Consider the following 27,502-nt stretch of genomic DNA (forward strand, 5'->3'; position numbering starts at 1 on the left):
TCTGGGAAAAGGAATTAGGGTGATCCAGGCTGGTTGGTGGTGCTTAGTGCACAAACCAGGATTACTATATTAATTTCTTTTGTTATCAGAGCTCACAAACTAAATCTTTTGCTCCAATGTGGAAAAAGTATCCAAATACAGGAAATACCAACCCCTATTAATATTGGTGTAACCACTATTGTTAAGATTGGGGGTTTTTTTCTACCTTTATTGTGCAAGGTGATCTGAGCTGCTCCAATCTTCCTTTCGTTAAATACACTGCTTTTTTCAGTCTCAAATATCAATGTAGGCAACTGCTGTATAAATTTTATGGTAATTGCTGATACTTGAGTAAGAAAAGATTAGAATCACATGACACATAACCCCTGGAAAGGATTTAAATGAAGGGAAATATTTCACAATAAACTCTGCTGAATCCTTCAACTTGTGGACTTTTTTTATTGAAGTACCATCACTTTGTACAGCAGCTCCAATCTCTGGGGACAAAGGCTTTGTGCTTTTTTAATTAATTTCTTCATTTATCTTGATGATCTTCTTGATTTGCTAAAGCAATCTAACAAGAGTGTTATTTTAATAAAATTGCACTCACCATTTCTCTGCCTGGAGTTCCCAACTCCTAATATGGAATAATCTACTATGGATTTACAAGTTTCAAATAAATTGGCCCCTCTTTGCAGCACTGCCAGAATGCTGACACTCAGCAACCAGATGCACTCCTTAATCCAAAATTTATCATGATTGTGGTAGCTGTGGAATATTTTATCATACTTATCCTAGAAAAATTGCTACAGGGTTTGGGGTTTTCTCAAATATTAACTAGGTATTTTTATATACAGTTTACTTATAGCCACAGGCTGACCTTAAACATATAATTTTGTTTACTAATTATAATATTTTATAATCCCTTTGCATTATTAACTAAATTAATTAAGTTGCTTTTGATGATTTATTTATTTTCCTGCAATGAAAGCTGTAGATTTTCCAGACTGACACAAATTTCATCCTCTGGGGAAGAGTTGCCCCATTTTATACCTGGTGAAGCCTTGTCAGGTGGACCCCAGCAGTGCCACGTTCCAGTCCAGATAAACCTCTCGTCCTCCAAAAATAAAACTAACACATCTGCATTTTCCCAAATTCAGAGATGTGTGGGGTTGCAAACCTTGGTGCAGTTTGGACAATGTATCCTCAAGAGATCACTTTAGTAGGATTTTAATGAGACTCTGGGACTGTAGTTGAAACACATTTTTGTTTCTCATTCAGGCACTTTGCCTTTTAACACTTCATCACTATTCATTAAGCTTAAACTGCTTTTTTAACCCCTATTCAAAAGCACATTTTAAGGTGAGGCAGCTTCTTGGAGAGCCCTCAGGCAAGAACTGCAAGTCTCTCAAATTGCAGACATTTTTCTGGCAAACAAATCTGCCCAAAAAGGAAAGAATATTAAGGAGAACTTGACATGAAAAAGCAGCATTTCACTTTTTTCTTCCTTTTTTTTTGTCTTTTTTAAAGAGTAAGGTTATATTTTAACAGTTATTTTTAGCCATGATAGTAGTGATGCTACGAAAGGCATGATCCCACAGAAAAGAATTCCTCTAAAAGTCCATAAATTTCAATCTGTCAGGGATGGGCTAATCAGTTCAGAGCCCTAGAGGAAAGTCAGATACTTCAGGCCACGTTTAAAGCCTGAAGAGAAAATTGGTGTTGACCCAAGATTCCATTGGGACTAACTGGAATCAGCGTCTTTATTTACTGTGCCCTTCCCTGGGATGAGCACGGGGAATCCAGCTGGAACTGAGGATGGGAGGAGCAGGAGCAGAGCTGACACAGCCTGTTTGCTCAGGACAGAGGAAATAAGGCCAAGCCAGTAAAGGGGAATACCTTAATTTAGCATAATTTCTGAAGCACCTCTTCCTCCAGCAGGCAGCAGCTGAGCAAGCTTCAAAATTCTCACTGAATATGGTTTGGGAGCTGATTATAGTGTTAATTTTGTTACTGTCTTGCTTGTCAGAGGCAAAAGACAGCAAATTCTCTGATTTGAAGGTTGTCATTATGCCCAGATCACATTTATGACTGCAATATCTAACCTATAGGAGTCCTAGACACCAATGAAATGCAAATAAAACATATAAAAACAATCTTGGAGATGCCTGTGGAGGAAAATGAAACGGAAACTTTAGAGTATGTTGGATTTCTATGATCTCTGTGGATCCCTTCCTATTCAGGATATTCTATAATTTTACATGAAAATGTAAAATTCGTATCTTTTCCTCTATGTTTAAAAGTATAAGCAAATGTCCTATACTTACAGCAAATATTTTTGCACACTGTATAGGGATTGATATTTAAAGCCTCTGAATTGTTTGTTTTCTTTGAAGTATAAATAAAAATTTGAATCCTAAACACACAATGAAAAGGCTGCAACTCACAGCATAACACTTACTTGGTTTGTTGACTTCAGATTTGCTCCCCCAAATCATGATGATTATTAAAAATCAAAACACCCCCATTGGAAGGCCAAAACAGGTGGGTTGGGTGGGTGAACTGGTAGGGTTAGAGGATGAAAATGTTCTCTGCCAGATTTAGCTGATAATTGCAACCAACATCAACCAGCAACACCCCTGGATATAGGTAAGCCCCTGATCCATCACACCAAAACCTTTTGGGCCAGGTAAGAGTGAACTGGGACAGCTTTGGAACATTTAATCTCAAGTTTCTGTGCCAAGGCATCATAGAGAGCATGGCATTAACAGCATTTGTAGAGAAAAGTATTAAGAGTATTACAACACAGTGTTTTTCCTCCTTTCTTCTCCAAAAATGAGGAAAAACCCAACAAATTCTCTCTTATAAAATGGGGTTTGACTTGTTTCTTGGCCAGAAACATGAGGTCCTGGAAGGTTCATGAGACATTTATCTGGTGTAAAATACCGTTCAATACCTAAATGACTTTTTCCTTTCAAAGTTTAAATAAAGCCCAGCAACCTTTAGCCTTTAGTGGTTCCCCATTGCTAATTCCTTGAATGGAAGCTTTTCTGAAAAAATAAAAAGTGCTTCACTATTCTGGAGAAAGGGAAACATTTTACAGCAGACCACTGTGCTGTTTGTGTGGAAGAGAGGGTTTTAAAGAAGCAATACATCTTTTTCTATCTGTGTACAAATATATCTCATTATTAAGCCATAAATCAAGCCTTGTGGGCCAATTCAGCTGGAAATAATAATTACACAGTTTGGCCAACTCTCCATTCCCTTTCCTGGTGAATAAGAAGAAACTACTTTGTGATTTGTTCTGCACCCAACCAAAAAACTTGAAGTTTTTGAGAAAATTTGTGTTTCATTACTTGACCATTTCCTGTCAGATATTTTACCACAGAGTTCTTCAACATAAAAGGAAATTTATTTTGCATTCAATCAATTTTACTACAATGCTTATATTTATCATTACATTTTTAAAGTCCGTGGCTATAGCTGTGAAATTAAATCAACACACATTTCTTTGTTCAGAGGAACAATATAACACAACAAGGCCAAGGAACAGACTACATGACATCCTAAGCAGTTGTTTCTTAATTTAAAAATAGAGATAGAATGCCATCTACTTGTTGGTTTCCTATATTGCTGGCTGACTTAAAAAAAAAAGAGCTCCCAGCCTTGGATTGCTGCAGTTTTTAAGTGTGTGCTCTGGTTAATCACCAGTGTCCAGAGTACCTGGGAAAAGAGCAGCCCTGCCATTAGCATGCACCTGACACCTCCAATGCATCAATTATACAACACAGTCCAGCTCCCTCCCCTTCCAAGGCACTGCCTCCCAACCGCCAAACTCTGGAAATCATTCCAGGCTGGGAAGGAAGAGACACCCTCTGATGCTTGTCTGTGATTTAGACCCCAGATCCTGGCCAGGAATTTGCATTGCTGAAGGTATGGAAGGAGCCAGGAGCAAGTGCAGTGACAGTCTGTTCTGCAGGATCTGGAGGTGACTCTACTCGGTCCCCAAGGTTCCAGAGTGGGTGTTTCTGACTGTGTTTTGCAGTTGAGGCCAAGATACAAGTGTTCCCTAAACAAAATGGGTCTACCTTGACAAGAGACTAAATATTTCTACTGGAATTCAGCAGACAACTGATATGGGGAGCATGGAATGGGGTGATAGGGTTGGGGAATGTGTGTAATTACTATGCTAAGGGGAAGGGAATAAATGCTGCTGCTTCTAAATCTACTTTTACTATATAACTACCTATAAAGCTTATAAAAAATTAGGAAAATCAAAAGAAACCAGATGGACCTTAAGGCATCACAGTGTCTACCAGAAAAATCCCAGAGAGCCCCTGCTAAGCCAGAAGCTCAAAGGAGGACACTCAGGATGGTCCTGCTGGAGTGGATGTGTCCCTGCCCATGGAACTGGATGCTCTTTAAGGTCCCTTCCAACCCAAACCATCCTGTGACACACACTTATAACTTCAGGACAGACATTTGTAACACCTGTGAGCTTTGGTTACTAAAGCCCACATCAGTTCCCTACCAACTCTATTTGCACCTCAGCTCTCTCCTCATTTGCAATTAATTTTGTTTAACTGACAGACTACAAGGTGCTTCAATAGATACCAAACTTAAAAAACTCTGCTGTACCTAATTTATTTGAGAAAAAGAAAAGAAAAGAAAAGAAAGTGTTGTCTTTTTTTTATTCCTTCCCTTACAAGAATAACCATCTGTGGGAAAAAAAGTCTTGGAAATAAGATCTATAATTACTGTGTATTCAGTTAAGTTGCCATATCACCAGCTTTTCAACACTGCTCTCTCCCAGCACTAGTAGTTCTTTTACAAATATTTATTTGAGAGCTTTATAAACCTTTTAGAAACCTTAACCATACCCAAGAGGCTAAACAAGCAAGTCTCCAGGGAAAATTCCTCTGCTTTACAGAAAGGGAGAGAACAGCTCTGAATCTGGGAATCATAAATATTATTATCAGTCTTATTGTATTTGCTTTCTGGGTTTTGATCCCACAAGGGATGAAGCTGCCACAGTCACTCAGAAACCAAAATGACTAAAAAGGTGCTTCAGTATAAAATAAAACTATGTCGTGTCTCTATTCATGGGGCTCTGCAGGCTGATTCCATGAGAAAATAGCCAATATCACACAAAATATGGTTAAATAGGAAGGTAGCAATAACAGTTCTGCTCCTTAAATGCTGCAAAAAGTATTTTTGAGATATCTGATGAAACAAGCCAAGTGTTTTTTTCCAATCTCCTTTTCATTTTGGATTGGATACAGATCCAAAAGAGAGAGAATACAACAGTAAAATACAAAATATCCATTATTTAGTACTAGCCTATTTACAGAAGCCACTCAATCTTTATTCTCTCAAAGTCATTACGGAATTGATCAGAATCTCAATTAATGCAGTAACACATGGACTTGTGCTTGTTACAAACAGGATCCATTCCAGCTCCAGATAAGAAAATACAGAATTCTTAAGGATGCTGAGCTTTGCTGCAACATGTGCTCCCTCTCCTGCCCACTTTGAGTACCTTTAGAGTGTTCTTAGCTTTTTTTAGTTTATATAACTGAGCATATTTATAATATATATGACAGCTTCCATCAGTTCTTTATGTTCTAGGTGACTTTGGCAAATTTTCCAAAGCTTCTGGTCATGTTGAGTGATATTATTACTTGAAATAAAATCTCCATGACCACATTCTCAGTGTTTATATTAACACTGACCAAAAAAAGAAGTTCAGAAAGGAGGATTATGGAAAAGCAGAGAAAAGGAGCTGAGCTCATCTCTAGTTGTTTACATAATATATTGAGGGTCTTTTTGTGCCTTTGCCTTGTTCTTCCACCTCCTCCTCATCCCAACCATTCTCAGGAACTAAACCTCTTCCTGAAATATTGTCAGACCAACCAGCACAATTAAACTCAAAAGCAGAAATGGAAGCCTCAAATAAATATATGAAGGTGAGAATGAGAATGAACAATGTCTGAGTTATTGCTGCATAATTCCCTACTGAGCCACGGTAATAATTGGCAACCTGAACAAACCACATCTTTGGAGTTCTGTGTGTCTCCCAGCCCACCTGGGACAAATAAATGCTGGGATTATTTCTGAATCCATCAGACACTCAAGAGAAAACCATTCCAGTCTGTCCCACTCTGAAGTACAACCCAAATCCCGACAGAAAGAAACAACAGAGAGAATTTTTTTGTTCCTGTGTTCAAAGCATGGCTACAGAGAAGATGGAGACTCCCTTTTTCCAAGGAGTCACACGGAAAAGACAAGGGGCAATAAGTAAAAATTACCCCTGCTGAGATTTCCATTACACAAAAGAGGGAGAGTTTTCACAATGAGAACAATCAGCAAAGGGCAGTGGTGGATTCCCCACTGTTGTGCACTCCCAGGATTCAGTTGGAGAAGGTGCTGGGACACCTTGTCTAGACCCAGCTTTGGCCAAGAAAGGCTGGACCAGACAAACCTTGAGGTCCCCTCCCAACCTGGTGTTCTGGGATTGATTCCCAAAGCACATCTATTCTAATTGGGCTGCATTACTAATGAGTTTTATTAATTTTTATGTAGAGAGTGTACGTGGGTGCATTTAAGCAACAAACTCACCGTGCACTTTGTGCCTGCAAAATGGAAGCATCTTTAATTTCTGCAGTTCCACCTAAGCAGGTTAGGTCAGGTCAGTACAAGCAATTAATACAAATGAACAAGAAGTTCATAAAAGCAGTTTAATTTGAATTAACGATTCATCCACTCCCAGACTTTGCTACAGTGAAGAGGCTGCTGCTTTTATCTATTAGTATTTCTATTTCTGTAGCAGCCACATGACAGAAGGTGGATGTATATAAGCATAATTCTATGGAGACAACTTCAGAATCATTGCCAAAAAGTTTTTATAGTGCAAATAAACATGAAAATATGACAGGAAAACTTGTATATTGTTTTCTTTTTCCAAGTGAAACCCTGCAGCCCTCAGTTCTGAACTAGCACTTTTCTAGGTAATCTGCCATGTATTCCATATATTGTGCAATATATAAATAATATATATGTATTTGTGCATTATACTCTGCCTACGTGTACATCTATAATATATTATCTGTATATGCTGTATGTTTGAATAATATTACATACAATTATACATGCAATATTAAATAGAGCTTTTAACTACTTTCCTTAGCCTGTCTTCATGAGATACCTTTTAGTAGCTGTGCTATGGAAATGGAATGAATTACATAAAAAGCAATGGAAATTCCAGAAATCTGCACCTGGTCATTTCCATTCAAAAGCTGCTACAACATGACTCCAACCCCAGGAATGAATCTCTTAGACCGTGGTTACAATTGCCATGGAAACTGCTCTCTTAATATCTTTGCATTTGACACATCTGCCTTATTTTGTCTGCAATTTTTGAAGAAGCAACCTGCTGGCATATAACACCAACTGACAGAAATAAATGAATAGAGACAGGCAGTGGTCATGGAGAGGACAGGAGGAAGTGGGATGGAAAATCTACCTCAACCCTGGAGGTGCTGGAACAGGATCGGTGAGGAAAACAAACACGAAAGGTGTTTCTGGACATGGTGTAAATGGGCTGCATTCAGGGGCCTCTCCTCCTCACAACGCTCAGAGGGAGGAGGAGAGGCTTTCTTCATACTCTTAGAGTTAATCAGCCAATTAATGCACTGTTTGTTCCACCTTTCCAGGTCATTACTGCCAAGGAGTTGGCACAGGATGATGGTGAGCTCTGTGCAAACCTCTGCCACGTGGATCGAGTCCATTCCATGAAAGGTTGCTGAACATAAATGGAAACACTTATTTCTAGGCAACTTCCATGAAGGACATAGTTTGGATCATGCCATCCCTGTGAGTGGGAATGTGCACAGCAGGGGCAGGGAGCCAAGGAAGCTTTCAGGGATGTTTTGTTTCTTTTGAGGTTCCTGAGGCCGTCAGTGAAATCAGAAGAGTCTGAAACAGCCAAGAGTCCTTCACACCAACTTACAGCAGCAGCTACAGAGAATCAGAGAATATCCTGAGGTGGAAGGGACTCACCAGGATCATCCCAGTCCCACTCCTGGCCCTGCACAGGACAACCCCAACAATCCCACCACAAGCACTGCTCATGCTGCATCTGCCCCCAAAAAGTACTAACAACACTCAGCAGTCATTACTGCACTTTACAGTTTCGAAGTTCTTTGCAAATATTAATCAATGAGTCTCCCAACTCCTCTTTAAGGCAGGTAATTAGCTGGATTTTATTTTAAACCCCCTGTAAAGTGGAGAGGTGAAGTGACTCACTGTGAAGTAGTGGAGGTGCTGGGATTCAGCCTTGGATCACTGTTTCATGCTCAGGTAAACATTTCTCTGCTGTCATCACCACAAGGTCTCTTTGTGACCATCTCCTCTTCTGCAGTGAGCTCTTCCTTCCCAGCTAGCAGCCACCTAGTAATTTAAAAGCACATAAAAGACTGGATCCAGCACTAAAAGTGACTGTAACTTCATCCAGTTCCTGAGATGGATGGAATTGGATCCATTTACAGGTACTGGGCACAGAGTATTTCAGCCTTGGTTGAAATCATATCACTGGAGTATTAATCAGCAGTGGCTAAAGCCATAACCTGAAGTGATTAATACTAATATTAATAATTCTAACACCACCTCAGGCGATATGGACACCCATGGAAGTCTCTCTCAGATTACAGCTGGTTTACCTGCAGGTTGCCAAAACTAAGGTATTTTCTGGAACATTTTGGCACAAAAAGTAGCTATTTTCTGATAAGATTCCATTTCACTGGAAAAATTACAACCAGAATCTCTAGGGAAACCAGTGGAAGCAGACATTATCACCTGAGTTAACTCAGTGTTCTAGCATGTTGCTCTATAAACTTGCAAAGACTTGGTTTGATTTCCATAAGGATTGATAAATCACAGATTGTCTTCCCAAAGGATTTTACGTCTCAGCTACAGTTTAGATGAGATGTTCCTCTCCCTTGCAGCCAGGAAGGACTTCACATACCCCTTTTTTATTGCTTTTACATAGAAAATGCTATATTCTGTCTTTATTGATCAAATTCAGACATAATTTGGGGGGAAAAGACAAAACACTTTGGAGATGAAATGGTGCAGTTTTCCCCTTCCAGCCCAAAAATCCAGGTTTAATATGAATCTTCAAGGCAGCATCAGGAGTGCTTTGGTAGAAGGCACAGGAACCCTCAGCTCCCAACTGCTGGAGTTCCCTGGATTGTGTTAAAGGATACACAGACTGTTTCCACTTATGAGCTCAAGTAATTAATCCTCCCTGGAAGTGCTTAATTTGCATCATAACTTTTATTCCCTCCAGGACATGGTGTGTCACCTACTGAACTCTGGATGGATGTCACCTGGTGTCACTCAACACAGACAAACCACCCAGTATAACTGTAAATAGAAACTGCACTTTAATTGGATTATTAATTTAATTACTATTTATTTCATTGGTGTCTGCTGCTGCTTTAAGACTACAGGGCACTGACTGAGATAAGAAACAGCTGATTTATGTGGTCACTATTTAATATGGACTGAAATCCAAGGTTCCCAAAGCTGTTCCAAGCAGTGGGAAAGATGCCAGCACTCACACCCTGCACCTGCTGATACAATTTTGCTATAAAACAAAACAGGCAGAGCTGGGGTCCCAATTAAGCCATTTCACAATTTGGTTTGTACGTATTTTTACTATTTGAAACCAGAAATCAGAATTTCCACCCAGAAGTCACCATTACAACACAAGCCATGCTATTTCTTTACCTTGATCATTCCCCCTCTTCCATTTCCCTCCATGTAAAAACTATCCCGCTCCACCTGCCTTCCACAAGAGGAAAAGTATTTTCCCCTTCACACATAAACCTCCTATTACCACTTCCAAATGTTTTAACTGAGATAAGCTAAATCTTACCATGAGTTCCTTTGTCAACAACTGTCAGTTTGGACCTTCCATCTTCTGTGGAGAAATTCTCCATATTCTGCAGAGACAACCAAGCCACATCTTCCCCCTCCTCATCTGGGAAGGCAAGAGACTCCAGGCACTGGCACCCTGCTCCTGCTTCACATTCTTTTCTCTTCTCTTTATTTTTGTGCCAAAAGCCAGGGCAGAATTCACTGTGGCACTTCAGGAACAAAATACGGTAACAAGAGTGTAGGAAATCCGTTCAATAAATTGTCGTGTTTCAGCAACACTTGTCTTCCTGAGGGCTGAGAGAATTGCCCATTCCACTGGCACTTAAATGTCGTGTTCCCCATCATAATATCCTTGTTATCATCCTCCAAGTGCTTCCTTTTCTTCATCTCACTGGTTCTGCAGCAAGGAAGGGTTATATATGTCCCTTGCACTGTGGTTTTAATTCTTCCCTCAAACAGAGCATTAACTTGCCTGATCACAGGGAAATTTCCTTTCCCATTTTCTTTCTGGATTGCAACAACTGTGTCTACACAATTCCAGTTATAAATGCAACTCTCCCAAGGGCAAATCCCCATTCCCATGCATGCTGAGGCAGCCTTGAAACAGTCTGGGGGGTCCTGAAATCCTCCTGCTGAAATTCAGGGGCAAACCCAACCACAACTTTTTTCACTACTTGAAGCTTGCCAACAAATAACCCACATAAAATGAAGCGTTCTCCACTTGTCTCTGTGTCTCTCTGAAAACTCTTCAGCAGAAAACCTGCATCCATTTGTATAAAAATGCTAATACATCACCCAGCCAGGCACTGGGGAAACGTGCAGCCCTTTGCCAGGAGGGAAATGTAGATCCAGGAAAACAGTCGTGGATTTGTCTCCAAATGCAGAGAATGTGTGGGCACAGGGTTTTGAAAAGAACCTTCTTTCACAGAATTCAGTGACTGGATGAACCAGCTGGGGAATGCCTGAACTGAAAAGATTTGCCCATAAACACTAAAAAAAATAAAAGAAACAAACAGAAAAACCCTCTTGAAATAACCCTACAATCAAGCCAAAGATGGTAACAATTATTTAATAAGAATTAAGAGTTTGAGGCATTACCAAAAATAGAGAAGAGTTTGCTATAACAACCTCATAAACCTAACATTATTCCTGCTATTTAATATCCTAACATCTTTTGGAGAATATAAATTATTCAACATTCAAGTGCCTTGTAATTTGATTTAAATGATGAATGGAAAAAAAATAAAATCTTTTAATTGTAAAATCTATTTTGTATGCAGCACACAGAAACACCCACCAGGCCACTGAAACAGGCTCTCAGGAGAACTGTGTGGCTCAGAAGTTTGCTAATGGGATGTGGTGTCCTTCATCATTAAGATCATGAGTTGAATCCAGAACATGCTGGAAACAAATGGAAATGGTTTCTCAACATGACTAAAAATTCAAAGCAGAGTTATAATTTCCCTTCATCTTATCCTCCCTTTTTTTTTTGCTCAGGAACATCTCTCACTCCTGGTGAAAATGGAAGATTTTCAAACTTCTGGAATTTTTTTTTTAAGGTTGACCATTCCACTGGGTTTCTCACTCAGGCTTTGGCCAATTCTCACACTTATCCCACCCCACTGTGGTACACATTGGTCATTCCTTGATGGATGTGACACCAGATGATAAAAAATGTAATAGAATCACAGAATGATTTGGGTTGGAAGGGACCTTAAAGATCAGCTGGTTCCAAACCCCTGCCATGGGCAGGGACACCTTTCACAGACCAGGTTGCCCAATGGACTCACTTGCTTTAACAATCCAGGACTGAAATCTGCTTTGAGCTCTCATCTTTCCTTTTATGCATCACACTAATTCTTAATAATTTTCTACATAAAACCAAATCCAGACATTTTTTTGCTCATGCTTTTCTCTGTAAAATACACACCTACCTGACTGTGAAAGCCTAATAGAGTTTCTACTTCAAAATTCCTGAGGCATTGTAAGGTAACCAAGGTAATTAATATTTAATTTAACTAAAGTCACAATCACTAAGAACTGAGACCACCATGCCATTACAAAAGCAGAGAACAAGCAATAGGCAGGCAAAAATTATAATATTAAATCACATTGCATTAAACTCTGTTTTCCTAAAAGGAAAGATATTCAATCTTGAGAATTACTGATTTAGTGTTTTGGACTTCGTGGCAACTCCTCATCTTCCCACCAGCCTGCAATGTGCAACTTTGAGAAAATGACATTTTTTTTTTGCCTGCTGCATCTAATTCCTTCGAAGCAACAATTATCTGTAGCTATCCAGAAAGTTCTTAGCGCTATAAATCTTGTACCTCTGTTGGATTTTTGATGCCCTACTGTAATAAAAATAATTGTGGTTGGTCAGGGTTTGTTTGTTGAGGTGTTTTTACAGCACATGTGATCACTGCTTACTAGTTTTACCTCTTTTGATCTCTCCTTTCCACTTTAATCACTACTCTGAAAATCTGTAAGAAACACCATAAAAGCAAATATCCACATTAGAATGTGTAGATAAACTAATGCCCTTGAGTTGAACACTCAAAAAAAGGGGCACTGCAGGGGCAATAGTATATTAGATTAATTGATAAACCTGAAAAAAAAATACTAGATCTCAGGCACCTGGATATGAGTCAATTAACCTCATAAAAGTTGTATTTTACCCAGAAAGGTTCCTCCCTTTTGTATCTTTGCCCTCCAGTGCAGAGCTGGTGGCATTGTCAGCTCCCAACTACCTGTGTTGAACACATCAGTGGAAAAGCCTCAAAAGCTGAACATTCCCATTTAAATAAATGAGGGAATTTCATGCTGTAGGAGCCCTTACAAAGACATCTTTTAACACCTTTAAAACTCCCCACCTTCCTTATTAATATGCTCTTTAGAAAAGCAGAAACAAATGGCCTTTCAGGGGAAGACACTCAGCGTGCCTGAGGCAAATTGTGATTAAACAATGGAAATCAAAGACTTTTAGTTAAAAAATTACTAAAATAGATGAGAAGAAATAATTTAAAGCTAAGAATTTACCGAATTAGAAATATCATTGTTATAAAATACGCTGAGAGAAGCTTAGCAGAGTTTCTCCAGTGTTTTCCAGGAGATATCCATTAAAAGCACTTCCAGGTTTGGAGCATTCAAAGAGTGATGTGTGAGATCATTCCAGTCAGACTCTACCTCCTCTCAAACAATCTGCCCACCAGCAACCTTTACACATCCAACATCACTTCAAAAAGGCTGCACCAGCAATTTAAACAGAAGCCCTAGCTCTTTTGGCTGATAAACAAAATCCGTGTATTTATTTCCTATAAAGAAATATGAATTTTTCTTCACAGGGTGTGCAGAGATTAAAAAAAAAAAAAAAAGAAGGTTCTCTGTTAACAATAAAGTTGACATAAAGTGTATTTCTATTAAGCTCCACAGGTATCTAATAATAAATTGAAGAACCAGAGAAGATGAAGCACAATTTTCAGATGAATATATTGCAAGTCTCAAAAATACCATTAAAGCAGTTAAATGTGAAATTTCTATTAAACATCTTTAACATATTTCAGAATGATTTTGTGATTTGAAACACAAAAAAAGTGGAGCTAAATTTACTATCACAAATGCTTTGATGATAAGTTTGCTAAGGAAGTTTGTAATGGGAAAATAATGGCAGTCCCTTTTTTATTAAAAACTGAACCACAAAATCATTCTGACCCACACCTGGACACTTTAAATTTCCAGGAAGGGGAACACATGTGAAAAATTGCTACAGTGGGCAGAACAGACCTTGTTTTCATATAAAAATAACATATTCAGCATCAAACAAATCTACTGTCTGTATTTCTGCAGATCTCCAAATCCATAAGTTTCTTACTGTTTTCTTTTCTGTTGGAATTTCAAAGAAATACCCAGAAAAATTACACCACAGGGGCAGAACCTGCACAGTTTCACCACGACACTACGAGCAGGAGATTTATTCTAAATTAGCAACTATAATTTCCCAGACATAGTGGTTTTTCATTGTCACTTGTTTTCAAATTCAAAGGTGTCCCTTCAAAGAGAAAAAGAAAACGACCTGTAGAATTTGTGCACTGGAAACCTTCTAGTGGTGACTTTTATTTATAGAGGGGAGAATGGACAGTTTAGGATTAAATCAAACAGGAGTAATAATTTGAATAAAGTAAGACTAAGGCATAACAGATGATTTGTAGTGATTTGCAAACTGTTTAAAAAGAAACAAGATTATTTTTACTGCCTGGACTTGTATAAGGGAGGAAGGTTATTGAGTGAATGTTGAGTTTCAGAGGATGAGTGAATTCCAGAAAGCTTTCTGATGCTTCCAACCTGATTCCCTTGCACCTGGAGCCTGCAAAACCACTGCACACTTGGCTTTCTCTGTTAACTTGGCTGCAGCAGTTTCCAAATGATTAATAACACCTTTGTACAGGACCAAATAAACACGTAAACCGCAGTGAACTGAGGATTGAGAACCCCGGAACGTAATTAGCTACTCGCACGCTTTTTTACTGGCAAATATTAAACTACACAGCAAACAGAAATAAAGGACAAAACAGAACCGTGCGGCATCATTACTCAATAAAAATGATACATTTATAACCCCATTACTCACATTTTATAGTGGTGGATGCTGAAACACGGAGAAGGGGCTGTGCAAGGTCACACTGGCAGAGTTTGGAAGAGAAACCAGACATCTCATTCCCCAGACTGGTGTTCTGCTCACTGTTTTATATTGGTTTTTTTCCCTTTTTTTTCCCCCCTACTTTTTTGTTTAAACATAGATAGATCACCCTAGCAAACTTACAAAAAAGGCCTTGTGTGACACACAGATAAGTGTGGATTTAAGATAAGTTGCATCTCCTGAGCTTCATTGACAACAATAGGATTTGTTGATTGCAATGAACCATGTGTGGAAATTATATCAGTGTTAACAGAAAGGTATGGAATTCTTTATGGTAACGTTCTGGTCCCTCTGAACTCAGGGACAAAATTTCTGTTGTAAATAAATTGTACTCACAATATTGGATTGGAACTTTTGCAGTTTATAAATTATCTTCTCCAAAAGTGAATTGCTGCCAACCCAAATCCTTCTGCCCTCCCAGTGCAGTCTGGACCCGCTGCTGAAGGAGGGAGAGTGGAAAAGGCAGAACAACACAGCTTTTCAGCTCAGTCTTCATGAGAACTCCCTTGTTAATGATGCTTTTCTTTTTCAGCCTCTGGAACATCATGTGATGCCTCTGGAGAAGGAAAGGCAAATGGAGAATGGGTGTCTATCTCACTAAATCACAATAAAAATAGTATTTTCATATAGAAAAAAAAAGTTTAGCTTCTTTTTTCCTCCCTCCAGAGTTTCCTCATATTCTTATTTTCTGCAAGTAATGCCAGGATATTTTAGACTGAAATTCTACCAGATTTTGACCAAAGTTGGTTACATGACATCCCTTTCCAAGTTCCAGGATTTCTATAGTATAAAATGTGTAAGGCTGTGCCTCTTTACCTTTAAATTGTTTCCCAAAGCTTTTACCATCGTGCCTGAACAGAGTTTTAACCAAAAAAGCCTCCCCAGGAGCCGTGCCTGGATTTGAACAGATGCAGGCTCTGCTTCAAAGCCCTGGGCTTCTCCCACAGCCTCGTGACTGATCTCAGGGAGAACAGACAAGAAAACTGTTAAACTTTATCTTAATCCAGCTGTGAGAGAAACTTGGCAAGTTAAATGACTAAAGATATCTAAGATACAACGAATTCTGCTCAAAATACTTTTGGGTCTTCTCTCAGCTAAATGCAACTAGAATGGACTCAAGTGAAGTCCTTCGCATGTCATGGCCATGGCACATCACCAAATTTTTTTTTGTGGTCAGAAATCTGTCAGGACAGGTCTTTAGTTCTTTTCAGATCAGTATGATACTGAAAATAACGTACAGATTTAGCTTTTTTAGCGAGACCAATTCTTATTCCCGAAACTGTAAAGAATTACTCCCCATATGCAGTATTTTTAATGAGAATCAGGCCAAGATTCAGGTCAATGAAAATAAGAGAGGCAGCAAAAGGTGAAGTTTTTATCTGATAAAACTGAAAATCCATAAGCTATATCTATAAATAAAACATGTTTCCTGTTACAAACGAGATTATGAACCTGAAGTTACCTCAGTGAGGAAATCATGTCACCTCCTATGACAGCTGAATATCATCAGAATAAAGCAAAGTCTCTGATTTGTTACAATCGGGAGATTCTCATCATGACAGAATGGGTCTGAGAACCCATTCACTGGGGCTGTAGAAACACCATCCAGTCCATCAACATCAAGTGGTATAATTTGTGGCACTGACAAATTAAAAGATGTCTGTGGACACAACAAACCAGGGCTGATCCTCTCATTATCTTTTCAGAACTGCCTGTGCATTTATATTTTTGTCTGGTGATAATCTGGCTGGAAAGGAAGGCAGCTCCCAGCACGTGGGCATCAGAGTCATTTTTGGGAAGCTAAACACCAACCTGATCTTTCACATCCTTTTACACCTCTTGCAGACATTAATGGAGCTCAGAATGGTACTGGCACTTTCTGCCAAATGACACTGCAAGGCTTGTGCCTCCTTCAAAATAAACCTGGTTTCTAATTCTGCTGCCCTCGTCACCTCTGGCAGTGCCTTATCCTGCAAATAGATCAGCTCAAAGCCAGGAGCTTAGTTGCAAAGCAAGGTCCTTTACAATGTAAGTGTCCCAGAATCTGAAACTTTCTCAGGCTGCATCCACATTATCTCTTTGTCCTTGCAACACCTGAGGCTGTTCAGTGAGTGGAAGAACAGAGCACCATAAACTGAGGAGGGAATGTCAGCTGTCAGTGTGAATATCTTGAGTTTGTTTCTCTGCTTGCACGTACTGGGAATAGAGAATTATATTTCAGTTTTATTGGCAGCTGGTTTGTTTTGCATTTACAATGACCTGGATTAGCAGTTTACAATCTGCCTGCAGAGCAGTTGAGCAGAGCTGCACTCTCCCACAAGAGGACTTCAGGAGTCATCTGGCAGGGACAAAAAGTGTGGCACCATAAGTATTTGCCTCATCTAATCCTTTCAGTTCCTGCAGAACCAGGAAGCAGAATATTGCTATAATGCGCCTAAACTTAAAACTCACTAAAAAATAATAAAATTATAGAGTTATAGGATGGTTTGGGGTGGAAGGGACCTTAAAGATAATCTGGTTCCAACCCCTGCCATGGGCAGGGACACCTTCCACTAGACCAAGTTGCTCAACTTGGTAAAGAGTTACTCCCCATATGCAGTATTTTTAATGAGAATCGGGCCAAGATTCAGGTCAATGGAAATAGGAGAGGCAGCGAAAGGCGAAGTTTTTATCTGATAAAACTGAAAATCCATAAGCTATACCTAGAAATAAAATGTATTTCCTGTTAGAAATGAGATTATGAACCTGAAATTACCCCAGTGAGGAAATCATGTCCCCTCCTATGACAGCTGAATATCATCAGAATAAAGCAAAGTCTCTGATTTGTTACAATCGACCAATCTGGCCTTGGACACTTCCAGGGATGGAGCAAGTCACTCAAGATGAGGAAATAATGCTCATGTGGGCATTTAACAAGCAGTTGAGAAAAATTACACACCAGCACTAACGCAGACTAGGAATTTAGCAACCTTTGCTTCCCTCACAAGGTTTTGCAAGCACGGGCATAGCTGCAAAGATCAAGACATGCTTATATTTTAAAAAAGGGATCTCCAGTTTGAAAAATTCAATGAAATTATATCAAATACTGAATTTCCTAGCCTTCTTTCTTTTTTATTGTGATGATATGTTTCAACTCTGAAAGAGAATTTGAGCAGTCACTTTTTCCTTCAGAACACTTGTGGGGTTGGGAAATAACATTCCACTACCCAAATCTTTCTCTCTCCAGTGCTCACTTAGAAAAGACACTAAACAGAACTATTCTGTAACATACCCAGCTACAGAATATCATTGCCACCATCTCTGGCTCTGAACCAGGAATTCATAATACCTTACATAAGCATTATTTTCATTAACAGATTGATAAAGACAATGTCAAGCCCAAGAACAACCCTGACAATAAAATTGCAGCATCATCCTATTATTAGCACCACAATCACTCAAATGCTGAGAGATTTTTAAAGGAATTTTGGGATCAGGATTGTGTCAGCAATATACTAATGATGGCAATTCATGGTCACTTCAATCACACGTTTAGGTTTTGTTGTTTCAAGGTAAAGTGTTTGCTCTTGTTCTTTCATCCTTGTCTCTTACGTTGTCATCCACTTCAGCATCAACGTTATTAAAAAAGTTTCCCTTCAAGTTCCCTGTCAAGAAAAGTTTTCCCTCTGCTTCTTGTCCAAGTCCCTCTTTGGAAAGGAAATTCAAATTTGTACAGAAGTCAGAATGCACTCTGGACACAGAATTAACAGTATTTTAAAGGCAAAATAAACCCTGCTGAGACAACATTGTCTTATTTGACATGGTCATTCCAGGAGAGGTAAAACATTTCCTCCTTATAAAAATTGTTAAAATATTGAAATGATGCATTTCTGGGATACAAACGATGTTTTGTCTTCTGTGAAGAACAAATTCTCTGATGGACAAGACATGATGGAGATGTGCAAGTCTGCATGAGAAACAAGGGATAAAATGGGTTCTTCACCTTCTTCCCATGCAACTCCCCCTGTGAATTGGTATTTGGGATGAAGTTTTCAATCTCTGCACAGTAAATGTGCTTTGTTTGTTTAATTGATTACTTTCCCTAAAAGGTAAATGTGTACTACATTTGGAAGAGGTTCATAAGTGAGGAAATCCAACACCTATTATGGAGATTCCACTGAAGTCAGCAAGTTAATCCAGGAACAGAAGGAGCCTCTGGGGGACCAATCTGATGCTCCAGATCAGATATTGCCTTTGTGCCAGGAATAAATAAGTGTATCAAAAACCACCATGAGAATTCTGATCAACATTTTCCTCTTGTATAAAGAAAAGTACTGATTAAAAATATGCTGCTTGTGTAAATGAGTAACCCTGCAAACAAAACACTTGCTGATGTTTTAATTCAAATTACCAACAATTTACACTAGGAGTGTATATACCCAAAATGATGTGTATTTTTTTCCATTAACCCTTTGTATTTTGCACTTCACAGTATCATAATACTGTAAAAAATGGAATTAAAGTTTTAGGAAAAACAAAAGAACAATATACAATAATTCATTAAGCCAATAGCTGCATATGAAAATAATGGTCTCTGCTTTCTCTCTTCCTTTCCACATTTAAGGCAGGAAAAAAATAAGCCTTAAAACTCATAAGGGATCCTTGGCTAAAGCTTAACTTAATCCCCAATGCTCTCTTTGGAGTCTTTGCTTAGGAAAAGATTGACAAGTACCTACAGGAGTCAGTTCACATCGAATGGGTTGGAATGACTGAATCATGAAATCAGAAGGTTATCTGAACCCTGCACCTCCCACTGTATCTTACATCCTTCTGCATCTTACCTGCTCTTAAACACTTCCAGCAACAGGTATGTCACAAAATCTCTCCTCTTCATAAAAGGATGAAAACAAGATGTAGAAATACTTGAATGGAGCCAGAAATATGAAGTGTCAGCACATACCAGATGGGAGTTCAACAGGGTAGGACCATCAGAGCAGGTGTGAGTGGAGCCACTCCAGATCTCCTTCAGCTTTGACTTGCAGTAAAACCCAGGAAAAAGAGTCTTTCCTCTTTTTTCCCTTCCTTCTGTCCTCACCATTTCCAATTAGAATGGTTGCTTCCTCTGTATCAGTATTGTCTTTTCCAGACAATGCTACTGAGTGGCTAAATGGACAAATAAAAGCAAGGGCACAAAAAGGTTAATTTTGCACACAGGAGAAAAGGCACCATTAGTGCATATATTGGGTTGTAGTTAATTAGCCAGCAACAAACAAATGTCCTGTGCCTGTGAGCCCCCATACACAAAAATGTAATGAATTTTTATTTTCAGACACATATAATCATACTCATTAATTCCAGAATTTTGTTTCATTATTAGGTCAACAATATACACAAAAAGGATCACTGAGCCTGTTTTTGCTTAAGTTGGCTTAACCCTGCACAGTGATTCCAGGCTATTTGGTTGAGGTATCCAAATGCCTTGTATGACATTCCTGTTTTGTCAGGATCTCAAAATGCCTGGTAATATTTCCTTCCCAGGAGAGATGGGTGTGTGAGAGGGAAAAACATATTTCTAATAACACATGTTGTGTTCTCCATTAAACCCTTAAAGAACATCCACTTGTGCCTTAACACCTTGTAGAGTTGGTCACACTGAGCCTTTGTGCCTGCACAGGGCAGGAAACCAACCTCCAGATGTGCTGTTTGGGGACCTGATGGAAACAAATACGTATCAGAAGCTGGAAAAGCAGAAATAAAAGCTTTGCAGAACAAAACCTATATTCGCACAAAGAGTTGTTTGTAAATCACCAAACTCTTTGCAGTGTCACAGCTGTTCTTCAGTTTGCAAAAAAATATTAATGAAATTATTAAAAATTACATTTTTAAAAATTGTATGATAGCACACAATACCAAATAAACACTGTACATAGATATAGATATAGATATATGTTAAAAAGAATTAGTACTTTCATTATCTCAGTCGGAACACTTTGGCAAAGTGAAGGTAACAAACTATATTGCTTGTCCTGGAAAAAAAAATACTAATCCACTAATATACTTCTGTAATCCAGAAGTGATGCAGATGAGAAGAGACTCAGTCAAAAGGGTCTTTCTATGGTGATTCCCCTCTTCACTCTTGGGCACTGAAATTTATTCCTTTAACATCACATAGTTCCTACTTCTTACGATTTGGTTTTCCAATTATCTGTAGATCCAAGTTGCTTCAGCTCAAATTCACTTTTCCTGCCAGGATGACCAAATATTACAGCTGAGAAAACTGAATCTGGGACATTTCTATTTGCATCACATAAATTGGCCTGGTTTGATTCCCAAGGGTTGTAAAAAACAGATATTCCTGGTTTATTCCCACTGACCCAAGCTTTACAATATTTTTTTTTTTCTCCCAGGTAACAAGTGACAGGACAAGAAGAAAAGGCCTCAAGTTGCACTAAGGGAGCTTCAGGTTGGATATTGGGAAAATTCTTCCACTGAAAGTGGTCAGGAATGGGGACAGGCTGCCCGGGACAGTGGTGGAGTCACCACCCCTGGAAGTGTTCAGAAACATGAGATGTGGCAGTCCGTGCCATGGTCTGGTTCACAAGGTGGTGATCAGTCATAGGTTGGACTTGATGAGCTTGGAAGTCTTTTCCAACCCCAATGAGTCTATGATTCTGCAAACATTCACAGCTACAAACTCCCACCATCCCTCACAACCTCACCACCAACTAACCAGCAGCACATTCCCATTGTGGTGCCTCCTCCAGCAGCCACGGTTCAGACACCAAACCCAGGTTCTTTCTGCTGCACCTGAGCCCTGACATTCAGCCAGCTGATAATTGCTTTTTTTTGTGGATGATTTGCCTGATCACTCTCATTTCCAAAGGCAGAAAAGAAATTTCTCTCCTGGTGGATAATGTCTGAACCCACAAGAGGGAGAGAACAGCTCCCATGACTATTTAATGACTTCACATAATGACAGTGAAAGCTCCAGAACCAAATCATCCCCAGTGATTGCTCTAATATTAAGCAAGTAATTTAGGCCTTTTTTTTTTCCTTCCTGTATTTCTTTCTGGCACAAAACCCAAATGAGATTAATAGCTCCCTTGTTCTCTCTCTCACCTAACATCTCTCCCACTTCTCCCTGCAGGAGTGACCTACAGCTTCATGGAGAGAGTTAATCTTGTCAGACAGAGGAGCTGAGCAAAGGTGTTACACAGCTCTGAGACCACCTAATTCCCTGAGGAAAAGGGGGATGGGATTTGAACACCTGCAAGAAGGTAAGAAAGGTGTTTGTGTCCCCTGTGGCTGCCAAGCTCTCCATGAGGAACCCACCACAACTCTACCTAATTACTGATTTTTTTCTGAACTCTGTAGAACCCTGGTGCAACTGCATGAGTTTATTTTCCTATTCCTGTTTTTTTTTCTACAGTATCAAGACCAAGACGCTTGGCGTGCCCAGAATCCAAAATTTCAACACTTAGGGGACTCCATGAGTGAAATCTGAAGCATTTAAGAATTTTGGGCATGAACAAGTTTGGGAATTTGTCACAGGTCAGGGAAAAGGATGCCATTATCTTCATTATCCTTCACTCAGGGAGACCAGTGGGATTTGTGTATCTACTTCTTAAGGATACAACCATAAAAAAATCCAAGCTAAATTTCTAAGAAGACCAAAAGAAGTCAATCTTTGAGTCCAAATTATCATCTATAAATTTTGACCACATAAATGGGTAATTTCTATCCCCAGGCAGAGGAGGAAAAGAGGTACCAGGAGCAGGCAGACAGAACTAGACAAAGCATAACTTATCCACTTTTCAAACATGCCTTTTCACATTGTTCTATTAGATTTTACACTTCACAATAAATGCTGAACCCTTGGAAGATTTGTTCTAACTACTTGCAGCCTCAGTTCCATATTTTTCAATAGCATTATTGCATAAGAATGTTAAAAATATGGATTTTGCAATTTTATATTTAATGAAAAGTCTGAAGTTGAAGAACTCCACTACGATCTGTGGATTTAAATAAAAACACAGCACACTGCTGTTTGGAGATTTCAAAGTTTCTAAAGTCCACCTAACTCTGCAAATGCTCAGCTGTGAAAATTTGTCTCTTTTACCTTCAAAACAGAAAGGAAGAACAGTCAGGCAGAGCTTCATAAAACTAACATTAAAAAGGGGGGTGAAAGAGCCCCCCCCGGTCATTTCTACACAGAAAGGACACTTGTTGCACAGAGAGCCCTCAATGGCTCATCCAACCAACTGTGCCAATGCAGTGAGGGGATGTGCAAATGTTGGTCTTTTCAAATTCAAACACATACACCTGCAAAGTTTTTTTAGTGGTCAAAATATCAGCTGTCTTGCCAAAGGAGCTCAGACTCTTTCAACACCTGTCCCGTGTTTTCATAATTATTCCCCAGGTCATCTTTAAATGAAACTACCAAAATCACAGGGGGAAATATCATTGGCACGTAATAGAATGTCCCAAAAGGAAATTAATACAAGTTACAAACAAGGAATAGGAAAATCCTTATGGGGCCATATTTTCTCTTTTCATGTCGTGACATGGCAGAGATCAACCAGCACGGGGAAGACGAAAGCCCTGCTGTGGTCTCCCGTGCTTCAAATACTTCAAAACATGGAATTCATCCAGTAACTCATCAAAAGTTGCAGCTTTCAGTGGAACTGCATCTAGTTTGCACAGTGCACATGGGGTTTACAAATATTTCTTTGGATGCACCGTGCGTGGAAAATCTCTTTGGCAAGTACTCAGGGAGGAGGTGTTAAGGCCAAGGTGGTTGCAGGGGACCAACTGCACCAGAATTTTGGCTATTTGAAGTTGCATGTGGTGATCTGATCCAAGAACATCTGAAGGCAATTTTGTCTTCAAGGGTACATGCTGCTTCTTGAAAATGTCCTTGACAATAGCACAGTCTGAGTGAGCAGAATGGCCACTCAGAAATTGGGAACACTGACAATTTGAACGGGATTAGGACTCCTTTGATTGAGAATCTGAGCACATCTGGCTCCCTCAGTGTCTGTGTTCTAGTGACAGATGTCATTTCTGCAGCAATCAAGGATGCAAAAATGAACATAAAGCGCTATATTTCCAAACATTCCGGAGGATGAAAGCATGGATACAAATCCAGAAGCCCAAAGAAGAGGCAAAGTTCCACAAAGGAAGGAGTAGCTCAGCAGGCTGATACTCTACATGGCCTCAGGTTGACATCAGAATACAGATTTTCATAATTGTTTCCTTGCAGCTCATTTATTGGGACATTTGGGAGGTGAAATGTGGCTCTGTCACTTATTCTTACAGTCCCAGGGTTTGAGACATCCTGTAAGAATTCTGAGAGGTGAGAAAAGAATCAGTGCCAGGCAGAATCAAAGGCACGTTCTCCTTATTTTTGCAAACTTCTACCAACATCATAACCAAGAATTTTCACTTTTTTAGACCAAACTTAACATTTGCAGGATGAAACTTGCTAAGATGACTGCTCTATGAAATACATAAGGTGGAGTAAATCCAGTTAAATGCAGGTCCCTGGAGTTGATATAACTGGCCATGAGTGTGGCTGACTCAGAACAGGACTGTACCTGCTCACATCTGGGAGCAGTGTGAACATCTGTCACCAGTGCTGTCTAATTCATAGGCCTAAATCCCAGTTTTTCACATTTTCCTCCCGTGTTCCCATATGGATTATCAGAGTAGGATGTTTGAGCATATAAAACCGGCTGCATAATCAAGTATTTCCATTTAAACTAAACCAGTAGCAGGAAAACCACCACTTGCTCCAGGCACAAACATTTAATCCTTGCTTTTCCTGCCATTTCTAGAATTTCTAGAGACCAAGCTGAACTTTAGAACATAAAATTCTCTCTGCACTGATCTGTGTGTACTTGAGTACCAGTCTGGATATGTATTATGCTACTTTGGCATAAGAACCATAAAAGAACCTGAAACACACTCCCTTAAAAGACGACTTCTGAGCCCTCCCATCAGCAGTTTGCTTTTCAAAGCACTGGTGCAATGAAATGGCCCAGCAGATTGTCATCTTTCAGCTCATTTGTGGTTTGGGGAAATGAATCAAGACTTTCCAATGTCTGTTCTGTGGTAAAAAAATGTCTACAGAGAGGTAGGACTCCTTTCATAATCAATACGAAGTGTTATATAGAAAATATGCATTTCCAAGGAGTGAAATAGAGGCAAGCCTTGAGAAAAATTGTATCTCTCAAAAGACATTAAAAGAACTTTTCTAAACTTTTCTAAATAAAATCCTTAACTCTGGAGGAAGGGGAAAAAAAAAAATAGCAGTGACATCAAAAAGCAACATCAAGTCCAAAAGACACAAGGAAACATAATTTGATGGGAATTGCAGGTCATTCCCGCTGCCATTGAGAAAGGAATTAGGGTGTGGGGGACTGCTTAATGCTCCACCATGTGGAACATAAGTCAATAAAATTTTAGTTATTCAGTAAAACACCACTGCAAAGTCTCCTTGCTTGACTTTGCCACTGCTGCTCTGAGTATCAGCTCGGAATAACTTCCCTGGGAACATTTGCTGTTTGCTTTCCTTATCTGAACCATTTATTCCAATTGCTGCAACACTGTGTTATGACATCAATATTAATAGCAACACATAGATGAGAAGATGGCTTTTCATGTTTCCCAGCCATGCATGGAAATTCTCAGAATCTGCATTACATGTCATTCCCTGCACTATATATCTTTATCATTATTCAGTGATAAAAAAAATCTTTCATAAGCACTGGGCAAAGTATGGTAAACAAATAATATTCAATAACTTAAGAACATGCAAAGAAGAAAAAAAAAAACACTGAGTCAAATCTGTGTCATACAAGAAAAAAATTAATTGAATAAATTAAACTGGTTCTGGATCAGCACAAGATCTCCTAAGGGCATTTAATAGGAATCTTCTGGATACAGAGATCATTACCTCCCCAAGAAGCTCATTCAAGGGCCCTTCCAAACCAAGCCCTTCTGTGGGTTTCTAGGTTTTAAAATGGGTTTTGAGACGCCAGGAAAACAGCAATTAAAATACTGCAAGGGTTTTCAACTTCCAAAACTGAAAACACCACTGAAAATAAATCAATCACCTTCAAATTCCAAAACTGTGCTCTTTTAACCATCTTTTCCAGTAATACAAACAGCTGTGAATTTGAGCCTCAGAAAAAAAAAAAAAAACCAAACCAAAACAAACAAAACAAAACACCTTCCTGAGTATTAAAACATTTATACACACACACACATTCCTCTGGCAAGGGACACCACGAGCAGCTTCACAGAGAGCATCTTTGAACAAGGTGAATGAAAGGGCCTGGGGTTTCTAAAAAACATGTAAAGAGAGGACCTCCCTCATCCTCACTGATCTCTATTAGGAGTGTTAAGACAAAACAGCCCCTTTGTAGCTCTCTGACAGGACATGGATTAGGGCTGAGTTACTGCTGGAGAGTTTTTCTGATGTATTTGTGAATAGAGCTGCAACCCAGCAAAACCATCCTTCCTGGTGTTTTGTCTCTCTTTTTGCCATAACTGCAACAAAAACGTACTTGCACTCAATAGTCTTCTTAAAAAACAACAAGTCCAGCCCAAAATTGAACACAGTTCCTGCTGCTGTTTAACAAGTTGCAGTTTCTTTGTATGTTTTTGAAGTCTAAAAGGGTTTGTGTTTGTTATCCAGAAGCATTTTCACCCTGTTGGACAAGAATGCTGTGTAGACATGAATTATTTTTTTTTATTAAATTTATGCATGCAGTGGAAATGGGAGAAAATGCATCCAACAAATTTTTTAATTGGTCCAGATAAAAATTCCCATATACTGACTTATTACAGGGGTGTCAAACCTAAAGCATTTCCACAGTACCTGCCAGTGGGATTCTTCCCCTTCCATCTGGGATTTAACAAGTGGCCTGAGGAAGGTGAAGAGGTTTTTTTCTTTACAAAGAAAACTGCCTCGTGGATCTTTCAGCATTTTTAAGCACTTTAACACATCAAAACAAGGAAAATAAAATGGGAATAATAGGAGTGCCCAGCTCTGGGCATCCCCAGGACTAAGGCCATGAACCCTCAGGTTAAGGTATGGTAGGCTCTGTTACAGTTTTTCGTGTGTCTCTGTGTGAAATTTAAGTTATTAAATAAGTAACAGTGACACAACCTCAATAAGGGACCTGAGAAAAATTAAAAAGACAAGTTTCTGCCAGAATTAACACAAAAGTTCCTGGCTAAAAGGTGTTAAAAGGTATCAAATGAGATTGACTTCTATGAAACACAACCAAAAACCAGCCAGTCCCCACCACCTTCGTCTCTCCTTCCCCTGTGCTTTGTGTCAGGAAGAGATGAGACATAAGTGAGACAGACACTAATTCAGGGACTTTCAAAAGGACATTCAGGAAAGTAAATATTTAGGTCCAAAACTTTAATGAAATCTGCTGTGCAGAGAGACAAAACAACATTTAATGAGTCACTGTATACAGGTATTCCTCAATTTTTCTGACATTATTTTTCTAAAGTATGTCTATTTTTAAGCTAAGAGAGTAATTTCAGTAGCTCTAATATTATCCAAGTGTTTAAATTGTGAGTAAACTGACTTAACAGCTGAAAACACTTGAAAAAGAATAAGAGAGTAAGTTTTGGGTCACACCAAATAAATAATATTAAAATGGACATTGTTTATACATATTATATTCATATAAGAAATAACAGCTTGCTGCAAGAAGGAAAATAGCTGATTCAGTGGTTAAGAAACTATCCCAGATTTTGGGTATTCCATCCCCAATGGATTCCTGTGCACTTGGTGGCAAGTGAGGTTCTTTTATGTCTCCAGACTCAATAAAAAGTATTATAGATTTCTTCCACCTTTCAGAAGTGCTGTGAGGAATAACACACCAA

Source organism: Chiroxiphia lanceolata, chromosome 10, assembly GCF_009829145.1.
Source record: "Chiroxiphia lanceolata isolate bChiLan1 chromosome 10, bChiLan1.pri, whole genome shotgun sequence".
Taxonomy (NCBI): Eukaryota; Metazoa; Chordata; class Aves; order Passeriformes; family Pipridae; genus Chiroxiphia; species Chiroxiphia lanceolata.